Below are 19,790 nucleotides of genomic sequence, written 5' to 3'. Positions count from 1 at the left end.
CGTTGTGTCAACCGCTCACTTGGTGGTTCGGTGGCTAATTGGCATCACCTGCCAAGCCCGCACGTCGGGCACCGCAAGAACCTACCCTAAAAGTGAGGGTAGCTCAATGACACGCTCAACTAGAGTTGCTCTTTGCGACTCCCGCGGGCGAGCACAATGCCCCTCACAAAGCTCTTCTCTGGAGCACCGCACAAGCTTCTTGCGGGCTTCGACGGAGACCACCACCAAGCCATCTAGGAGATGGCAACCTCCAAGAATAACAAGCACCACTGGCTTGCAAGACGACTACCTAGTGCCACTCGATGCAACCTCATGATGCAATCGCACTAGAATCGCTCACTCACTCGATCAGATGAATACTATCAAGCTCAAGTGAGTTAGAGGGCTCCCAAGCACTACCACATAAGCCACCAAGGCTCTGGTGTGCTCAGCTACCAGCCCAAGGTCGAGACCACCTTCTATTTATAGCCCCCACGAAAATAGAGTCGTTGTACCCCTTCACTAGGCACAGCTCGGGGTGACAAGACTCTCCGATCAGATCGATCGGACGCACCCTGCCAGCGTCCGATCAATGGATACATGCCACGTGTCGTCTTTGTTCAACCTTAGTCGCTTGATCTCAACGATCAAGTGATGACCGGACGCAGCACAGTGCCAAAACCGGACATAGGACCCCAGCGTCCGGTCACTTCTAGTAAGGTTCCAATGGCGATCAGACACGTCAGTTTGATCACGACCGGACGCAGGACCCCAGTGAAGGGGATCGTGATGCCTAAGAGGGGGGGGGGGTGAATTAGGCAACTTAAAAATTCTAACTCTAAACTATGACCTCTTTTTCTAACCTTAGCAAAACCTATACAAAAGACAAACTATATGAATGTGCAACTACGGTTTTGCTAATGTGTTGCTATCTCTACAGCAAAAGGAGTAATGCAATCAATGTAAATGCGGAAGCTAAAGAGCAAGGTAGAGATATGCAAACTCCCGTCAATGACTTCGGTATTTTTATTGAGGTATCGAGAAGCGCGCAAGCTTTCTCCTAGTCCTCGTTAGAGCCCCTCGCAAGGGCCAAGCTCCCGGTCGGGTAACTCTGTGGATAGCCTCGGGCCTTCCCCACATGCAAGTGGGTCTCCGACGTGCCTTCCGGCAAGCCTCTCTCGGATGCTCCCCGCCGTCTTCACTATCAAGCTTCCGGCCAAAACGCCGCGGGCCTTGTTCCCTCTGGTCTACGGTGGTGGCCACACCACAAACACAGTGGGTGTGATCTCGTAAGACTACAAGCCCCTTCGATGTACAATAATGGTGCGCGCAAGCATCGAGTGGTAAGAGATATGCAAACCTCACTAAACACTAGGCCTAAACCTAGAGCAAGCGCATAAGTGGTGGTCTAATCAACCTTAGCACTTCGCAAAGCACCTACGCTAATCACCTAATAAAACACTAAGCACTATGCAAGTGGAGATTACTAAAATGGTATATCAATACCCTTGGTATATTTCCTCAGCTCCATACAACTCAAATGGCTGGTTGGGGGGTCTATTTATAAGCCCTACTGAGAAAATAGCCGTTGGGGATGAAATCCCGCTTTTCTGCTACTGACCGGACTCTGACCAGCGTCCGGTCAGCACTGATTAGACGTGTCCGGTCACAAAAACGGCTCTCTAGAACCTTACTGATGTTGACCGGACTCTGGCACTCAGCGTCCTGTGCAGCGTCCTGTGCAGCGTCCTATGCAGCGTCCTATGCAACGTCCTGTCACCTCTGTGAGCTCGTTTTTTTGTGATCTTGCGTTCAGCTTAGTTCCTATCTTCGTGCTTGGACTTTGCTTGATATCTTGGGTCTTCTCTTGTACTTCTAAGGTCTTACTTATGGTGTTGATCATTGGATCATCACGTCGCCTTCATCCAAGTCACGTCTTGCACCCTATTGAACTATAAAACAAACACTTGCAAATTCTTTAGTCCAATTTGGTTGTGTTGGTCATCAAACACTAAAATCCAAAGTAAATGGGACTAGGGTCTATTTTTCTTACAATCTCCCTATTTTTTGTGATTGATGACAACACAGCCAAAGCAAGCAAATAATAGAATTTTGAAAATTGAAAACTACCTACTTGCTAGGATGCAATGCAAGGGGATGATGCTAAAAGATACTACTTGTAAGATCTAAAAGATACTACATAAAAACTTATCTTGCCCTTACAAAATGTCTCCATGTGGCATTATGAATTTAAGCCTTGCTTACTACAAATTCTCCCCATTACATAGGCAATCCATAATCAACTATCCTCCCTTTCTCGGACCATTAGCACTTGTAAATTATTAATGCTTACTTTTGGTCCTCTAAATTCTCCTCCTTTGGAATTAAACACCAAAAAAGAAGACATTAGTAGCACAAGGGAGGATCAAACTTTATGATCCTTTGTAAGTAGAGTGGAATAGGTCACAAAATTTGACTATCACATTATATAGATTAAACTCCCCCTAAATATATGCATACATATGATAGAAAGCAAGGCATATGCATATTTGGCAATTTATTGCTCAAGGGAATTTAGTCTATATAATGCATGGAGAAAGCATATAAATATCAAAATGAAATCAACATGAGGATATCGGTTTAGAAATACCACATGTGGAAATCAATTTGATTTCTACCACTTGCAATAGGTGGTGGATGTTTGAAGTATGATGCTTAACTTTGGGGACTCCATTTTTCTTGCAATGAGACTACTACACACATGATAAGCTTGAAAATGTGTTAGTCTCAAAGTATCCAACTTATAGATTAACCTCCCCCTAAATTTATGCACACAAGTGTGGGATACTTGTAGAAGTCATGCACATTGATTTGAGAATCAATAATACTACTTGAAAGATGACTTCTCATGAATGTGAGAATTATTTTCGAAGATGATATTCGGGAGAAATTATCTACAATTTGGTCTTTGGCACATATTAGATGTACAATCAAAAGACAAGCTATGTGTCGTGCTCCTAAACAATTTTAAATCATGTAGGTTTGCTCCAAGGGTTAAGAATGAAACCGAGCAAATCTACCATAAGATATGCCTAGTGTATGCATGACAAAAGATATAAGCATGCAAATGCAAACATAGGCATAAAAAGTGACTAGATGCTATAAGATGCCAATTTTTAAGAAATACAACTTGAAGAAAGTACCAATTGAAAGTAATAACATCTAGTTACCTAATATGGGAAGGGGAATTTGGGTCCATAGTATTCACTAACCCACTTGATAATGATTTTGTCCATCATGATGCACCCATACTTTGCCAAGTCTCCAAATTCCCCAAAGTCCATTGGACTTCTCACTTCCCTTTCAGGATCCAAACCTTCTTGGTGCTCTTCATGTTAGAAATGATTTCCTTTGGCACCCAAAAGCGTTTGACCCCATTGTTGGCTTTCTTGTTCACCTTTATGGCCACCACCTTGTCATTTTTCTTCTTCTTCAAAAGATAAGGTGTGGAGGCCTTCTTGTCCACCTTATTGGTGTAGGTGTTGGAGAGCTTGCTTGTTTGCTCCTTCCCCATTCTTCACCTTGCACTCATAGGACTTGTGACCTTCCTTATGGCACACATAGCAAACCACTGTTTGTCCTTCATCAAGCTTCTTCACTCCCTTGATGGTGTTATCTTGATGAAGTTGGGCTTGCTTTGCCTTGCCTTTCACTTGAGTCAAGTCCTTGGTGAGACGAGCTACTTCTTGCTTGAGTTGCTCATTCTCCTTTGCAACTTCTTGTGTGCATGTATCTACAACAACTTTCTCAACACAAACTTGGTTGCACAAAGATGAGTCTAAACACAAATCATTACAAGAAGTAGAGGCATCCTTTTTAGACATGTTAAAGATAGAGCTTTTCTTTTTAGATGTCTTGGTGGGTGTTGTACTAACGACTTCAAGCTTAGCAACTTTATTAGTTAGCTCATCACAATGTTTGCACATAGTTTCTATTTTAGCAAGTAAACTTTTATAAGCATCTTGTGAGCTAGCTAATTTTTCTTTTAATCTTTCATTTTTCTTTACAAGTTGCTCATCATTGATTGTGCATGCATTTGTTGTTGCACTAGCCTTAAGTTGCTCAATTTTAGTAGATAGTTCAACATTGAGATTAGCAAAGTTCTCATATTATTCAAGCAAAGTTTTGTATGCTTCTTGTAAACTATCTAGCTTTCCTTTTAATTTTTTGAGCTTCTTTTATTGACTAGTGCAAACTTTAGCATAATTAAGATTTTGTTGCACAATTTCATCATAAGAAGGCATTTCATCATCACTATCACTCTCACTAGAGGATGAGCTTTCGTTACCTCGTGCCATAAGGCACATACGAGAAGAGCTTGATGATGAGTGCTTACGGCCTCACCTCTTGTGATGGTGTTCTTCTTCACTTGAAGAATCATCCCATGACTTTATTGATGTGAGGGCTTGTGTCGGGTACCTTAGAATGGGGTACCCCAAGCAAGACACCAAACGGGTTGCCAAAGCCCCATCTAAAAATAATAAAAGCAAGAAGGTAAGTCGTGGGCCCCTCACCCGCCACGACCGAGCCCACTGGGTCCTCCCCCACCTCGCCTTGAGCCTCGAGCAGGAGGTCTCGGCACCCTGGCGCAAACTCCGCTTCGTGCGAGGCTCCCCAGGAAGGCCTCGGCAGGGAACGCCATCTCCATCTCGCCCGAGGCTCTCCACGGAAGGCCTCGGCAGGAGGCGCGTTCTCCGTATCACGTGAGGCCTCTCGCCCGAGGCCTCGGCAAGGAGCCTGATCTCCGTCTCGCGCGAGGTCTTTCGCCCGGGGCCTCGGCAAGGAGCCTAATCTCCGTCTCGCGTGAGGCCTCATTCTCCGTGTCGCTCGAGGCTGGCTCGTCCGTGGTCCGTCGCCCCCCACCTCGGTCGACCCTCCCGACAGCGTGTCATGTCTCATTAATGCCTCAACCACTCCTGCAATCTCAGCCGGACGGTGGCTCAACGCCACAGGACGGCCGACGCGACCTGAGGTCGCATCAGCGCCATACTGGCCAGGACAGGGCACGGCGGGGATTACCGGCCACTGTGTCCTACCACTGTGTCCACGATCAGCGCCATACCGGCTGGGACAGGATACGACGGGGATTACCGGCCACTGTGTCCCAACGCTGTACCCATGATCAGCCGCCCGCTCGAGGTCTCGGCATGGTACACCAGGGCCTCGGCGATCTTGGGGTTCGTGCCTGCCGAGACCCCCCCACCGCAGTGCAAGCCTCGGCACCGACCAAGTCTCGGCCTCGCGCATAGTCCGTCCATAGTGGCTTGCACATTCACCGCTACGTCCACTCCGAGGCATTCCCGGGGCTCCCACGACGCACAGGATATGATGGGACGACCACACCGCCCCATACTCCAAGGACGGACCACTCTGACGACCACGCCGCCACAGGGACAGGCCACAGGATTCGGACATGCCGCCCCTGTTGGCATGATGCCGCATAGTACTACATGTACTGCCCTTGTCCTCCCTTCAACTATAAAAGGAGAAGACTTGGGCCACTTAGAGGGGAGAGAACACTAGGTAACACACACACACACGCACACATTCCAGCCGCATGAGAGCAACGTCTCAGACGGCCCACACGACACCCTGTCGAGACCTGGGACTGGCTCTCTCTCTCCCTTAGCTTGTAACCCCCTACTACGAGCACTTCGGTGCAAGGAATACAAGTTCGATCTCTCAAACTGGACGTAGGGCACCGATTGCCTGAACCAGTATAAATCTTGTGTCTCTTTGCATCACCATCTGGAATCGGGAGCACGCAGAACAAATTCACTAGTCGGTTGAGGACCCCCCGGTCCAAAACACCGATAGTTGGCGCGCCAGGTAGGGGTCGCTCTATATGTTAGTTTCGTCATCCCAGCAGGTTCCGGATGGCAGACCCCGTACGACCATTGCGCCTCGGCACCGTGGTTTGGTTCGGGAGCCTAGAGTTCATGTCTCTAGGGCACAAGTACGACATGGTACTCCTCGCTCCTCGAGCCCCACCGTCCGATGATGAAGTTACGCATCGGCAGCCCAGGCATAGGCGGTGCTCGGGTGGCCGCTCTCGCCATGCTCGCTAGGCACGACGCGAGCAAGGCCACCCCGATGCTACGCGAACCTAGGGCGACACGCCACCCCCCGCCGATATCCTACGACCAACTATTAGTATGGGGTCCCTAGCTGGGGACCTGTCTGGCCTGAGCTTGGACAAAGGAAAATCGCCGGTGGCTCACGGCGATGCCTAGTCGTCTAGCTCCGCTCCACCACTCCCTGAAGAACCGACCCCGGCGGAGCAGAATCTGGCGACGGCACCATCCCCATACCCCTTTGGGTTGAGAAACGCCGCCACTTCTTATGCCTATGCATACGCTGCCGCTCACAAGGATCCCTCAGAGCGCTGCCAGCGCTTCGGTCTCGACCTAGACACCCACGCCGACTCCTCGGATGAGGACGAGGCATGGCCCGGAGTGGATTTCTCTAGGCTCCACGACCCTGGGGCTTTGCGCTAGTTCTTGACCGCAAGCGACTACTGCTTCGGTTACTCCGACTCCGACGACGAAGGCACTTACGACCCCACTCGCGAGTGTTTCCACGTCGGACTCGGGATGCCGAGGGCAGGCGAAGAAGACAGGGCGGTAGGTAGCCGCTCCCCGCTTCACCCAGGGGCGGGCGCCGCCACACCCCCACTTAATGTCCTGCCGGCCGCACGAAACGAGAACGTCGCTCTTGCACGACATCAGCGCCCAGACCTAGAGCAGCTTCGTGAACTCCAGGCCAAGGTCGAACAAGACCAACTCCTTCTACAGCAGCTTCGAGACTCTCTCAAACAAGAGCAGCAAGGTCGCAGCGAAGGCGGAGGAGCCTAACAAAGGGCCCGCGATGTGCATCATCGCATCCATGACGACGAAGGGAGCGAACAACCCCCGGTCTTCAATCGCGCTAGCCAGAACGTCACGGCTGCGGCAATGCTGGTCCGCGCAATGCCCGAGCCTTCTACCACGGAGGGGCGGCGGGTCCGTGGCGAGCTTAGGGATCTCTTAGAGACCGCCGCGGTTCAGCAGGCCGAGAGTTCCGCCTCTCGACGGCACGGGGGCGCCTCGAACCTTCTCACGGCACCGCCTCGGCAAGACAGGGAAACCCCGGCTCGTCCTGAGCCCGACCGAGCGCCAATAGCCCACAGGGCCCCCGTGCTTCTGGACCGCCTTGGCAATCGACGCGAGGTGTAGGGAGATCATGAGGTAGTCAGCAGGCGACGACGCCACAACAACGAGGGGCCCGCTCGGGGCTACCACCCACACCGAGGCGGTCGCTACGACAGCGGGGAAGACCGCAGTCCTTCCCCTAAACCACCGGGTTGGTCTCGCCACTGTACTTTGCGAGATTGGCTGGTTGCCGAAACCGGGCGGGGAAAGGAGCAGCGTGGATGGCCCTGCTGAAGACCCGAGGGCCCGGTCAAGCACGCTCTCGAGGATTGCACCATGCTGCGGCGTTACTATGCCAAGCTCAGGCTCCTCGACGATGACGCCAAGCAGAAGGGTGCCGGCGGCCGGGATGAAGATAAGGACGACAGGTTCCCCGAGGTACGCAACGCCTTCATGATCTTCGGTGGGCCCTCGGCCTGCCTTACGGCACGGCAGCGCAAGAGGGAACGCCGAGAGGTCTTCTAGGTCAAGGTGGCCACCCCCCAGTACCTCGACTGGTCTCGAGAGGCGATCACCTTCGATCGAGATGACCACCCTGACCATATTCCGAATCTCGGGCAGTACCCACTGGTCGTCGACCCGATCATTGGCAACATTCGACTCTCCAAAGTATTGATGGACGGAGGCAGCGGCCTCAACATCCTCTACGCCAACACCCTGGAGCTCTTGGAGATCGACCGGTCGAGGCTGCGAGGCGACGTCGCACCCTTCCACGGCATCGTGCCAGGGAGGCACACACGACCCCTCGGGCGTATCGACCTTCCTGTCTGCTTCGGCACCCCCTCCAACTACCGCAAGGAAGTCCTCACCTTTGAGGGAGTCGGGTTCGGGGGAGCCTACCATGCCATTTTGGGGCGGCCGTGCTATGCCAGGTTCATGGCAGTGCCCAACTATACCTACCTCAAGCTCAAGATGCCAGGCCCTAGCGGTGTCATCACAATTGAGTCCACGTATGAACATGCATATGACTGCGACGTCGAATGCATCGAGTATGCCGAGGCTCTTGCAGAGGCCGAGACCCTCATCGCCCACCTCGACCAACTCAGTGGCGAGGTGCCTGACTCCAAGCGACGCGTGGGGGCGTTCAAGCCTGCGGAAACCATCAAACTCATCCCGGTCAACCCTGCCTGCCCCGATGACTGAGCGCTTAGGATCAGCGCCTCCCTCGACATCAAATAGGAAGCCGTGCTCGTCGACTTTCTCCACGCGAACGCCGACATATTCGCATGGAGTCCCTCGGACATGCCGGGCATACCAAGGGAGGTCGCCGAGCACGCCCTGGACATCCGGGCCGGATCTAGACCCGCGAGACAACGCCTACGCCGCTTCGACGAGGAAAAGCGTAGGGCCATCGGTGAGGAGATACAGAAACTCTTGGTGGCCGGGTTCATCAAGGAAGTGTCCCACCCTGAGTGGTTGGCTAACCCCGTGTTAGTCAAGAAGAAAAATAGGAAATGGAGGATGTGTGTAGACTACACCGGTCTGAACAAAGCCTGTCCAAAGGTCCCCTTCCCATTACCTCGAATCAATCAAATTGTTGATTCCACTGTAGGGTGCGAGACGCTGTCTTTCCTTGATACGTACTCCGGTTACCATCAGATCAAAATGAAAGAGTCCGACCAGCTCGCGACTTCTTTCATCACACCGTTTGGCATGTACTGCTACGTGACGATGCCCTTCGGTCTCAGAAACGTAGGTGCCACGTACCAGCGGTGCATGACCCAGGTCTTCGGAGACAACATCGGGCGGACCATCGAGGCCTACGTAGACGACATCGTGGTCAAGACCAGAAAGGCCGAGGGTCTCGTCGATGACTTGAGGATAACCTTCAAATGCCTTAGAGAAAAGGGCATCAAGCTCAACCCCGAGAAGTGTGTGTTCGGGGTCCCCCGAGGCATGCTTTTGGGATTCATAGTCTCGAAACACGGCATTGAAGCCAACCCAAAGAAGGTCTCGGCCATAACCAGTATGGGACCAATCAGAAACCTCAAGGGAGTACAGAGGGTCATGGGATGCCTTGCGGCCCTAAGCCGCTTCATCTCGCGCCTCGGCGAAAAAGGCTTGCCTCTGTACCGACTCTTGAGAAAGTCCAAGTGTTTTTCTTGGACCCCCGAGGCCGAGGAAGCCCTCGATAGACTCAAGAGGCTGCTCACCAATCCTCCCGTCCTGATACCCTCGGCCATGGACGAGGTCCTCCTACTCTACGTCGCCACAACAACCCAAGTGGTCAGCGCCGCCGTAGTGGTAGAGAGGCAGGAAGAAGGGCATGCTCTACCCACCCAACGACCTGTTTATTTCATCAGCGAGGTGCTCTCCGAGACCAAAGCACGCTACCCCCACATCCAGAAACTGGTCTACGCCGTGGTCCTGGCCCAGCGCAAACTGCGCCACTACTTCGAGTCGCACCCAGTGACTGTGGTATCATCCTTCCCCCTGGGTGAGATAGTTCATAACCGGGAGGCCTCGGGCAAGATAGCCAAGTGGGCTGTCGAGCTTATGGGGGAAACCTTGACCTTTGCGCCTCGAAAAGCGATCAAGTCTCAGGTCTTGGCCGATTTCGTGGCTGAATGGACAGATACCCAACTGCCACCTGCTCAAATTCAGACGGAGTGCTGGACCCTGTACTTTGACGGATCCCTGATGAAGACCGGGGCAGGCGCGGGTCTGCTCTTCATTTTGCCCCTTGGAGTACACATGCGCTACATGGTGCGGCTCCACTTCGCCGCCTCCAACAACATGGCCGAATACGAGGCCCTCATCAATGGCTTACAAGTCGCCATCGAGCTTGGGGCACGGCGCCTCGACATCCGAGGCGACTCGCGGCTTGTCATAGATCAAGTGATGAAGGAGTCAAACTGCCTCGACCCTAAAATGGAGGCTTACTGCAAGATGGTACGATGCCTAGAAGACAAGTTCGACGGTCTCGAACTAAATCACGTCGCGCGAAAGTACAACGAGGCCGCCGACGAGCTAGCAAAGATGGCCTTGGCACGAGCCCCGGTCCCCCCGAACGTCTTCGCCAGAGACCTCCACAAACCTTCCATCGGTTGCACCTCGACAACAGAGGAGGGCCCACCTGTGGAACCCATGGCAAAGCTAGACGCCCCCTCTGCTGCCGAGACCCCCTCGACCAAGCCCGAGGTCATGCAAGTCAATGCCGAGCCTCCGCAGTCTGATCAGGACGCGGATTGGCGAGTCCCGTCCCTCGATTGGCTTGATCGGGGGGAGCTTCCTGACGACAGAACCGAAGCGCGACAGCTCGCGCGCCGAGCCAAGACCTACGCCCTCTACAATGACGAATTGTATAGGCGAAGTCCCTCAGGTGTCCTCCAACGCTGTATCAGTGTCGAGGCGGGCCAGGCCCTACTTTGGGACTTACACGTAGGCGCCTGCGGGCACCATGCGGCACCTCGGACGCTCGTAGGGAACACTTTCCGCCAAGGGTTCCATTGGCCGACGGCGGTCGCTGACGCTACCAAGCTAGTACGCTCCTGCGAAGGTTGCCAATATTATGCTCGGCAGACGCATCTCCCGGCCCTGGCCCTGCAAACCATCCCCATCACATGGCCGTTTGCCATATGGGGGCTCGACATGGTCGGGCCTCTGCAAAAGGCCCCTGGGGGCTACACCCATCTACTAGTATCAATCGACAAGTTCTCCAAATGGATCGAGGCTCGTCCGATCAGTCGAATCAAATCCGAGCAGGCGGTGCTGTTCTTCACTGACATTATCCATAGATTTGGGGTCCCCAACACCATTATCACCGACAACGGGACGTAGTTCACCGGCAAAAAGTTCCTGACATTCTGCGACGACCACCACATCCGTGTGGCATGGTCAGCCGTAGGACACCCAAGGACCAACGGCCAAGTAGAACGTGCCAACGGCATGATCCTACAAGGCCTCAAGCCAAGGATTTACAACCGGTTGAAAAAGTTTGGCAAGAAATGGCTCGCCGAACTCCCGTCGGTCATCTGGAGCCTGAGAAACACTCCAAGCCGAGCCACGGGATTCACGCCTTTCTTCCTAGTCTATGGGGCCGAGGCCATCCTCCCCACCGACCTGGAATATGGTTCCCCAAGGCTGCAAGCCTATAACGAACAAAGCAACCGCACCACCCGAGAGGACGCCCTCGATCAGCTGGAGGAAGCCCGAGACGTCGCGCTACTACACTCGGCCAAGTATCAGCAGAGCCTGCGGCGCTATCAGGCTCGACGCGTCCGAGGCCGAGACCTAAAAGTAGGCGACCTGGTGTTGAGGCTAGCACAGAGCAACAAGGGCCGCCACAAGCTGACCCCACCATGGGAAGGACCGTACATCATCGCCCAAGTACTGAAGCCCGGGACCTACAAGCTGGCCAACGAGAAGGGCGAAATCTTCACCAACGCTTAGAACATAGAACAGCTACATCGCTTTTATCCCTAAAATTCCAAGCATTGTATATGTCGTTTCTCGAAATACAATTAGAAAGCGTTCTTTAGTTGGTCTTATTTTTCAAGAAAGCCCCCGAGCCCACCGTAGGTCTCGGCAGTACAATAACACGACAAGGGAGACTTGGCTCTGCCCCAGCAGAACCGAGCCTCCCTCGGGGGCTAAATGGGGGACTCCCCCTAGGTCCCATGCACCATCCTTTAGTTGCTTTTCGCAAAAATTCCTACGCCAAGACTCTAGCAGGCTCTGACGAATCATTTGTGAAAACTCCTCGGACCAAGGTCTGTTTCCTAAGCAAGAGGCCGATAGAGTCGCGAAACGGCCTACGCCCCCGGGCTATGGCACTCCCTCACTACCTCTCGCTCAAGGAATGACTTAGGCCCCAAAGGGGTGCTTCGCAAACGAAATCTGATCAGAAGCAACAGAGGGCAAAGGCTCAGAAACATGAGAAAAACAACTAAGAAACACAAATACTTCAGAAATAAAGGCCTCGACGGCCACAAATGTTATGATACAAAAATAACCCCTATTCTATCTTTACATAGCCCCTGGGGCCTAGGTCAAGGCTCAAGGCCTTCAGCGCCGGCAGATGGTAGGGGGGGCACCACCTCCTCTTCGAAGAGCGTCGCCAGCGCCGCGCCAGGGCCTTCCGCCGCCTCCATCAGCTTCGCGACCGCCGCGTCGGCCTCCTCATCATCATCAGGCAGAACGTAGCCATCACTGACGGTCGGGAGGTCGACGCCAAGGTAGTGAGAGGAGATGACGGCCATCACCCGCTTGACACCCGTGTGTAGCGCCCCTCGGAGCCACTCGCGCATCTGGCTGCTCAGCGTAATCAAGCGGCTCCCAAGGGAGCTGCCTGACTGAACCCCCTCGACCTCCAAGGCCTCGCAGGCGGAAAGGGTGGCACATTTCAGCGCCTCGTGCTCCTTGATCTCGGTATCGAGCACTGTCTGCACCGCGCTGGAAGCCTCGGCGGCTCGGGTGAACTCCGCCTCTGACTCTGCACCGCGGAAAATGTAATGAGGTTGAGCCAAAGAAAAAACAACCTAAGTTAGGAACGGAAGCCCACGGAGCTCACCCTTGGCCTTCAGCTCCCAGCGTCGGGTCTTGGCCTGACAGGCCTCGGCCTTCTCCTTCAACTGCTGGGCCTCAACCCAAGAGGCCTTGGCCGCCCTGGAAGCTTCACTCCCCAGCTCTGCGTCATACAAGGAAGTTAGGGAGAGAACATAAGGAGAAGAAAATGAAACAAAGGGACTCAAACTCACCCTCGACCGTCCCCCTCAAAACCACAGCCTCGATTTGCGAGGCCTCAACCGCAGCAAGGGCCTCGTTCAGAGCGCCTTTGGTCAGCCGGTGCACACTCTCCTCTACCCCCAGCTGCCCGGCGAGGGCCTTGCCCGAGGCCGTCGCTTCTTCAGCCCGGGATCTAAAGGCATCCCGATCGTTGACGGCGCGGGTAAGCTCCTCCTCCAGCAACTTGATCAGCGCAGAGGGGGCGAGCTGCGTCTAGGCTACGGCCGCCTCGACCTTCGCATCGGCACAGCGAAGGCGGAGGTCCTCCACCTCCGCGCTTTGTGCCGACAGAAGCTCGTTAGCATTGGCAAGAAGGCCCCTCTGCCGCTGAAGCTGGTCCCAGATTCCCCTCTCCCACTGAAGGAAGACCGACTTCCCATGGGACCGGGTCTCGAGCTCCTGAGGGGGCAGAGCAGAGGTCGTGGACTGCGACAAAATCAAGAAAAGAACAACGTCACGCGGGAAAGGAAAACACGAACCTGGGCGACTCTGGGTAGTTCGTCGGCCACCACGGACAGCGCCGTCCGTAGCGACCGCTCCGCCAGCTCGCGGTACTGCTCGAAGGTACGCCAGCGCCCGCCCTCCACCGCGTCCTCAAGGGCAAATAGAGGCTCACCCTTAGGGTCGTCCCAGCTCCGCCATAGTACCCGCGGGTGATCCCACCCGTGGGGCTCGGGTCGCACCCGCATGAGGGCCGAGCTTCCCTCATCCAAGAGCGGCGCCGGTTGCTCCACGGCGTCGGTCTCCTTGGCGTGGACCACCTCCCGCGCTCAGGAAGTATCGTCGGAGGAGATCGGATAGACCTCCGTCTCTCGGGCGCTCTCCCGCAACAACGGCGGGCCCTGAGCCAAGGGCACGGCTGAGGCCTCCACCGCCTGCACCTCCTGCGTAGATGGCCTCGCCACCATCACGATGGCCGTGGTGACCTCGGGGGCTCCGGCCTCTGCAATCACGGCCTCGGCGGTCTCGGGGGCTCCGGCCTCTGCCACTGTGGCCTCGGCAGGCGCAGAAACGCCGACCGCGGACACTGCGGTCTCGGCGGTCGTGGGCGCCGGGGCCTCCATCACCTCAGCCTCGGGGGCCCCGGGAGCCTTGACAACAAGGGGCACGACGGCCCCATCCGACCGTGTAGGGGCCGCCTCGGCAACCTCTCCTAGGGCGGCCGGTTCCTTTGGGTCGACCCTCGCCGACGCCGCACCACGTTGGATGGCGGCTTGTGCCTCCGCCACCCAGTGGGCGGAGGAGCCGGGGCTCGCCTTAAGCGCCTTGAGGGGCACCAAGGGGAGGTCGTCCGCAGGCCGCTTCCGACTAAAGAAAATTAACCTACAGGGTCAGCGCGAGACCAAAAAAGCGAACGGATGACACTATGACCCTGCCAGAAATACGCTTACTTAGAACGGGGCGGCCCCCGCTTCGCCACAGCAAACCTCATCCGCAACGGCGGAGGCGGCGGCAGTGGCGTCGCATCCGTATCCATCGGCGCCGGTTGGTCCTCAGCGGACCCCGGCGCCCCTTCGGTCCTCTGCGGGGGCGGTGGCGTTGCCTCCACCGCCACCTGCTCTGCCACGGCCGCCGAGCCTACCGGGCTAACGGCGCGTTTGCCTAACGCCCGCGCCTCGGGCGTATCGGCCTCGGCCCCGGAGCGGGCAACCGCCGGCCCCGGGTCCACTTCTCCTCCCCTTCCCGGGGGTGCCGGGCTGCTTGCCGACGCCCCGGGCGCCACCTCCACGACATCAGGAAGGTGGTCCAGGGGACCTCGCCCTCCCTCGCCCTCGTCGTTCCCGTCCGAGGCCTCCATCGACAATGACGTTGACGGGGATTCCTCCAACGGGAGACCATCCTTCCGTTGCTGACGGCGGCGCTTATCCAACGCCTCGCGCGCAAGGATGTGCTTCGTGCGCTTCGCCGCCTTAGCGTCCTTTCGCTTTTTCTGCGCGTCAGCGTGAGCGCGGTTGATCGCCCGCTGCCCCGCGTCCTCGGGAATGGGCGGTGGGGAGGAGCACACGTCCCTCATCCCCTGAAGGAACGACAAACGCGCATGAGGAAACAAAGGATAAAGGGAGATTGAGGAGGCTCAGAGGCCACGGCGGCACTCGACTTACCAGCGAAAGGAACCCCCGTGACGGTCGCATCGCGAAGGGGGTCAGGTTGCCGCCCCTCAACTTCGCATCTACCGTCTCCCCCACCCGACGGTGAATTTCCTCGTCGGAGAGGGCGGAGGAAGACATCCGGGTGCCTTCAACGGGCTCACCCAGCCTCATCTCGAACAACCGCCGCCGCCGAGCCATCAGCGGCAGCACCCTCCGACGGTGGAAGGCGGCCACGACCACAGCGACGGTGAGGCCATGGCTCCGCAGCCTCGCCAGCCCCTCTAGGAGCGGCTCCAGCTTGGGCTGGTCGACCTTCGGGACACCCCACTTCCATTTCTCCAGGCAACTCCCCACAATCCGCCCAGTATAAGGGGGAAGTCCTCCATCGTCGTTGCGGAGGTAAAACCAACTTGTGTACCACCGGCGGTTGGAGGACGCGAGTTGGGCTGGGATGTAGAGGTGCAGGCAGTCCTGACGCACTTGGAGAGTGCAGCCTCCGGCCCTCAATGCCTTCCTCTTACCCGACGTGCCCGTCGGCTTGGTAGTATGCCCCGCCCGGAACAGGTGGAGCCACAAATCCCAATGGGGGGCGATCCCCAAATACCCCTCGCAGACGGCAACGAAGATAGCCGCCTGAGCGATGGAGTTGGGATTAAAATTGTGGAGCTCCACGCCGTAGTAGTGCGGGAGCACCCGCATAAACCGGTCCGCCGGAACACCGAGGCCGCGCTTGTGGAAGGAGACGAAGCTCACGATGTAGCCGTCGCGGGGCCTCGGCTCCAGCTCGCCGTATGGAGCAATCCACTCCGGCCTACTAGGGTCTGTCACCGGGTGGAGGAGCCCGCCGTCGACAAGCGACTGGAGCATCTCCTCGATAACGTCCGACGGATTCCAAGGATCCGCCTCGACAACGATGACATTACCAGCCATGGGTGCGATAGAGGAATCATGCGCGGCGGTGAGTTTTTCTCTCTGCCTCCCACGCTCTCGATTTTTTCTCGCTTTCTCCCTAGGTGCGCTCTTCTCTCCTCTTCTTCCCGGCACCCGCTGCTCTGGCGACGGCTCGGCGGAGGTGGCAGGCAAGGTAAGACGAGAAGGGGCGAGATTCCTAGGGTATTTATGCAGGGAGGAGGCGAAACGAGCGGGCGATGAAATCGGGGAGGTTTTCCCCCGTCCGGCACGGTTAACCACGAGCCGATTTCGGCGGGCCATGCGCCCACGTCTCCCGCATTAAATGCGAGGACAGTTATGTCCCGTCCATCACGTCGCGCCCGGCCACTATGGCAGCGGGCGTCATTTCGCCTCCCCATGAAACCGCCTCAAAAGGCGCGCCACCCGTGGCCGAGCCGATAGGGAAGATATTTCCCGCGGCCTGTTCCTTTCATAGGAAGGAACCGGGCTCTGAGCCTATTACGATCTAGGGGTTCGAAGGCTGGGCCCCAAGGGGTTTCGACAGCCGCCCCAAGATAACAGAGTCAGGGGCGACTGCGGGCGAGCCTATACGGGGCCGAGACCCAAGCAAGCGAAACGCTTGGGACGCCCAAAGTCGTGTCCGAGACCGGTAGGAAAGTATCCGAATGGGATCCCACCGTAGGGAGGCACCGAGCCACCGAGGCCCAACGAACGGCCTCGGCACCCACTAGAGAAATCCTCTGGTACTCTTGGAGTGTGTCTCTGGACCGCTAGCCATCCCCTAACGAACGGGGTTCGGGCCTCCACTCGGACTACCCGATAACAGCTCACCGGAAGTGCCACCGCTCGTGCCCATCGAGGGTAGCGAGGCACGTTCCACCCCTCCTTCCGAGCGAAAAGGAAGCGCGAGGGTCGCATAAAAAGTCAGGGGAACCCCTGACGGCCTTCTCACCCTATGCAGAGGCTAGGGGGCTCCTCCTGCAAATCTGCCGAGGCCCCACGACCCAGGCTCGCGCCCAAAGGGGCCTCAACAAACAAACCCTCACGCGCGAGGGGCATATAAAAAGTCAGGAGAACTCCCGACGGCCCTCTCACGCAGAGGCTAGGGGCTCTTCCTACAACCTTGCTGAGACCAGAATGGGCTCGGCAAGCTAACCCTCCGTCCGAACAAAAAGGACATGTGAAGATCAGATGAAAGGGCCAGAGCACCCAAGACAAAGACAAACGGTCCAAAACCGCGCTAGAAGTTTCGCTACAAACACGATAAAAGGGCACCAAGCCCGTTACGGTCCAGGGGTTCGAAGGCTGGGCCTCCAAAAGGTTTCGATAGCCGCCCCAGGGCAACAGAGTCAGGGACGACATCGGGGCGAGCCTACGAATGGCCCAGGCCCAAGCGAACGGTCGCTCGGGGCGTCCTAAGTCGTGTCCGAGACCGGCGGGGAAGTATCCGAATGGGATCCCACCGTAGGGAGGCACCAAGCCACCGAGGCCCACGAACGGTCTCGGTACCCACTAGAGAAGCCCCCTGGTACTCTTGGAGTGCGTCTCTGGACCACTAGCCGTCCCCCAGCGAACGGGGCTCGGGCCTCCACTCGGACTACCCGCTAACAGCTCACCGGAAGTGTCCACGCTCGCACCCATCGATGGTAGCCTGGCACATCCCACCCCTCCTTCTGAGCGAAAGGAAGCATGAGGATCATACCCAAAGTCAGGGGACCCCTGACGAACCTCTCGCTCCACGCGGAGGCTAGAGGGCTTCTTCCTGCAGCCTCGCCGAGACCCCCGCAACCCGAACTTGCGCTTGGGGCCTCAGCAAATGCAATAAGAACTACTCGTTCAGACGTGAAATGAAGAAAGCCCCTGGAGGAGTAACTCCCCTCCTCCGGGGGCTCGGGGGCTACACCCGGCGGGTGCGCTCGCGCGCACCCACCGGAACCTCAAAAAAGCAAACCCCTATTCCTACGGGGCAGGTATAAACCGAGCCTCGGCAAACCCTCAGGGGGAGTGCGTGCACTCCCCCCGAGGCTCGGGGGCTACTATCGGGTACCTTAGAATGGGGTACCCCAAGCAAGACACCAAACGGGTTGCCAAAGCCCCATCTAAAAATAATAAAAGCAAGAAGGTAAGTCGTGGGCCCCTCACCCGCCACGACCGAGCCCACTGGGTCCTCCCCCTCCTCGCCTCGAGCCTCGAGCAGGAGGTCTTGGCACCCTGGCGCAAACTCCGCTTTGTGCGAGGCTCCCTAGGAAGGCCTCGGCAGGGAACGCCGTCTCCGTCTCGCCCGAGGCTCTCCACGGAAGGCCTCGGCAGGAGGCGCGTTCTCCGTATCGCGCGAGGCCTCTCGCCCGAGGCCTCGGTAAGGAGCCTGATCTCCGTCTCGCGCGAGGCCTTTCGCTCGGGGCCTCGGCAAGGAGCCTAATCTCTGTCTCGCGCGAGGCCTCATTCTCCGTGTCGCTCGAGGCCGGCTCGTCCGCGGTCCGTCGCCCCCCCGCCTCGGTCGACCCTCCCGACAGCGTGTCATGTCTCATTAATGCCTCAACCACTCCCGCAATCTCAGCCGGACGGTGGCTCAACACCACAGGATGGCCGACGCGACCCGAGGTCGCATCAGCGCCATACTGGCCGGGACAGGGCATGGCGGGGATTACCGACCACTGTGTCCTACCACTGTGTCCACGATCAGCGCCATACTGGCTGGGACAGGATACGACGGGGATTACCGGCCACTGTGTCCCAATGCTGTACCCATGATCAGCCACCCGCTCGAGGCCTCGGCACGGTACACCAGGGCCTCGGCGATCTTGGGGTTCGTGCCTACCGAGACCCCCCCACCGCAGTGCAAGCCTCGGCACCGACCAAGTCTCGGCCTCGCGCATAGTCCATCCACAGTGGCTTGCACGTTCACCGCTACGTCCATTCCGAGGCATTCCCGGGGCTCCCACGACGCACAGGATATGATGGGACGACCACGCCGCCCCATACTCCAAGGATGGACCACTCCGACGACCACGCCGCCATAGGGACAGGCCACAGGATTCGGACATGCCGCCCCTATTGGCATGACGCCACATAGTACTACATGTACTGCCCTTGTCCTCCCTTCAACTATAAAAGGAGAAGACTTGGGCCACTTAGAGGGGAGAGAACACTAGGTAATACACACACACACGCACACATTCCAGCCGCATGAGAGCAACATCTCAGACGGCCCACACGACACCCTGCCGAGACCTGGGACTGGCTCCCTCTCTCCCTTAGCTTGTAACCCCCTACTACGAGCACTTCGGTGCAAGGAATACAAGTTCGATCTCTCAGACTGGACGTAGGGCACCGATTGCCTAAACCAGTATAAATCTTGTGTCTCTTTGCATCACCATCCGGAATCAGGAGCACGCAGAACAAATTCACTAGTCGGTTGAGGACCCCCCGGTCCAAAACACCGACAGCTTGGTTCTTGCGTGCCTTCTTCTTTGTCTTGGATGTGGGCTTGTTTGGACAAACTTCCACAAAGTGCCCCAACTCATCGCATCCATAGCATCCTCTCTTTCTTTGCTCATTTCTTTGATTGGTGAAAATGAGATCTTGAATTTGAATGGGCACACCCTTGACATTGAGCCTTTAGATTATCTTCTCCACATTGTTGATAAGTTTGATTGATTCTTTATCAAGGTCGGAGGTGGAGGAGGAAGATTGCTCATCATCACTTTAATCTTCATCATCATCATCCTCATCTTCTTCTTCATCTTCACTTGAGGAGCTTGAGCTTGAGCTTGTCTTAACTTGCTTGCCCTTCTTCTTCTTTTTCTCGCTACATGCGAGAGCTTTGCCTTTG

The sequence above is a fragment of the Miscanthus floridulus genome, chromosome 2 (genome assembly GCF_019320115.1).
Source record: "Miscanthus floridulus cultivar M001 chromosome 2, ASM1932011v1, whole genome shotgun sequence".
NCBI lineage: Eukaryota > Viridiplantae > Streptophyta > Magnoliopsida > Poales > Poaceae > Miscanthus > Miscanthus floridulus.
The sequence above is the reverse complement of the archived record's forward strand: the minus strand, read 5'-3'. Positions refer to the sequence as shown.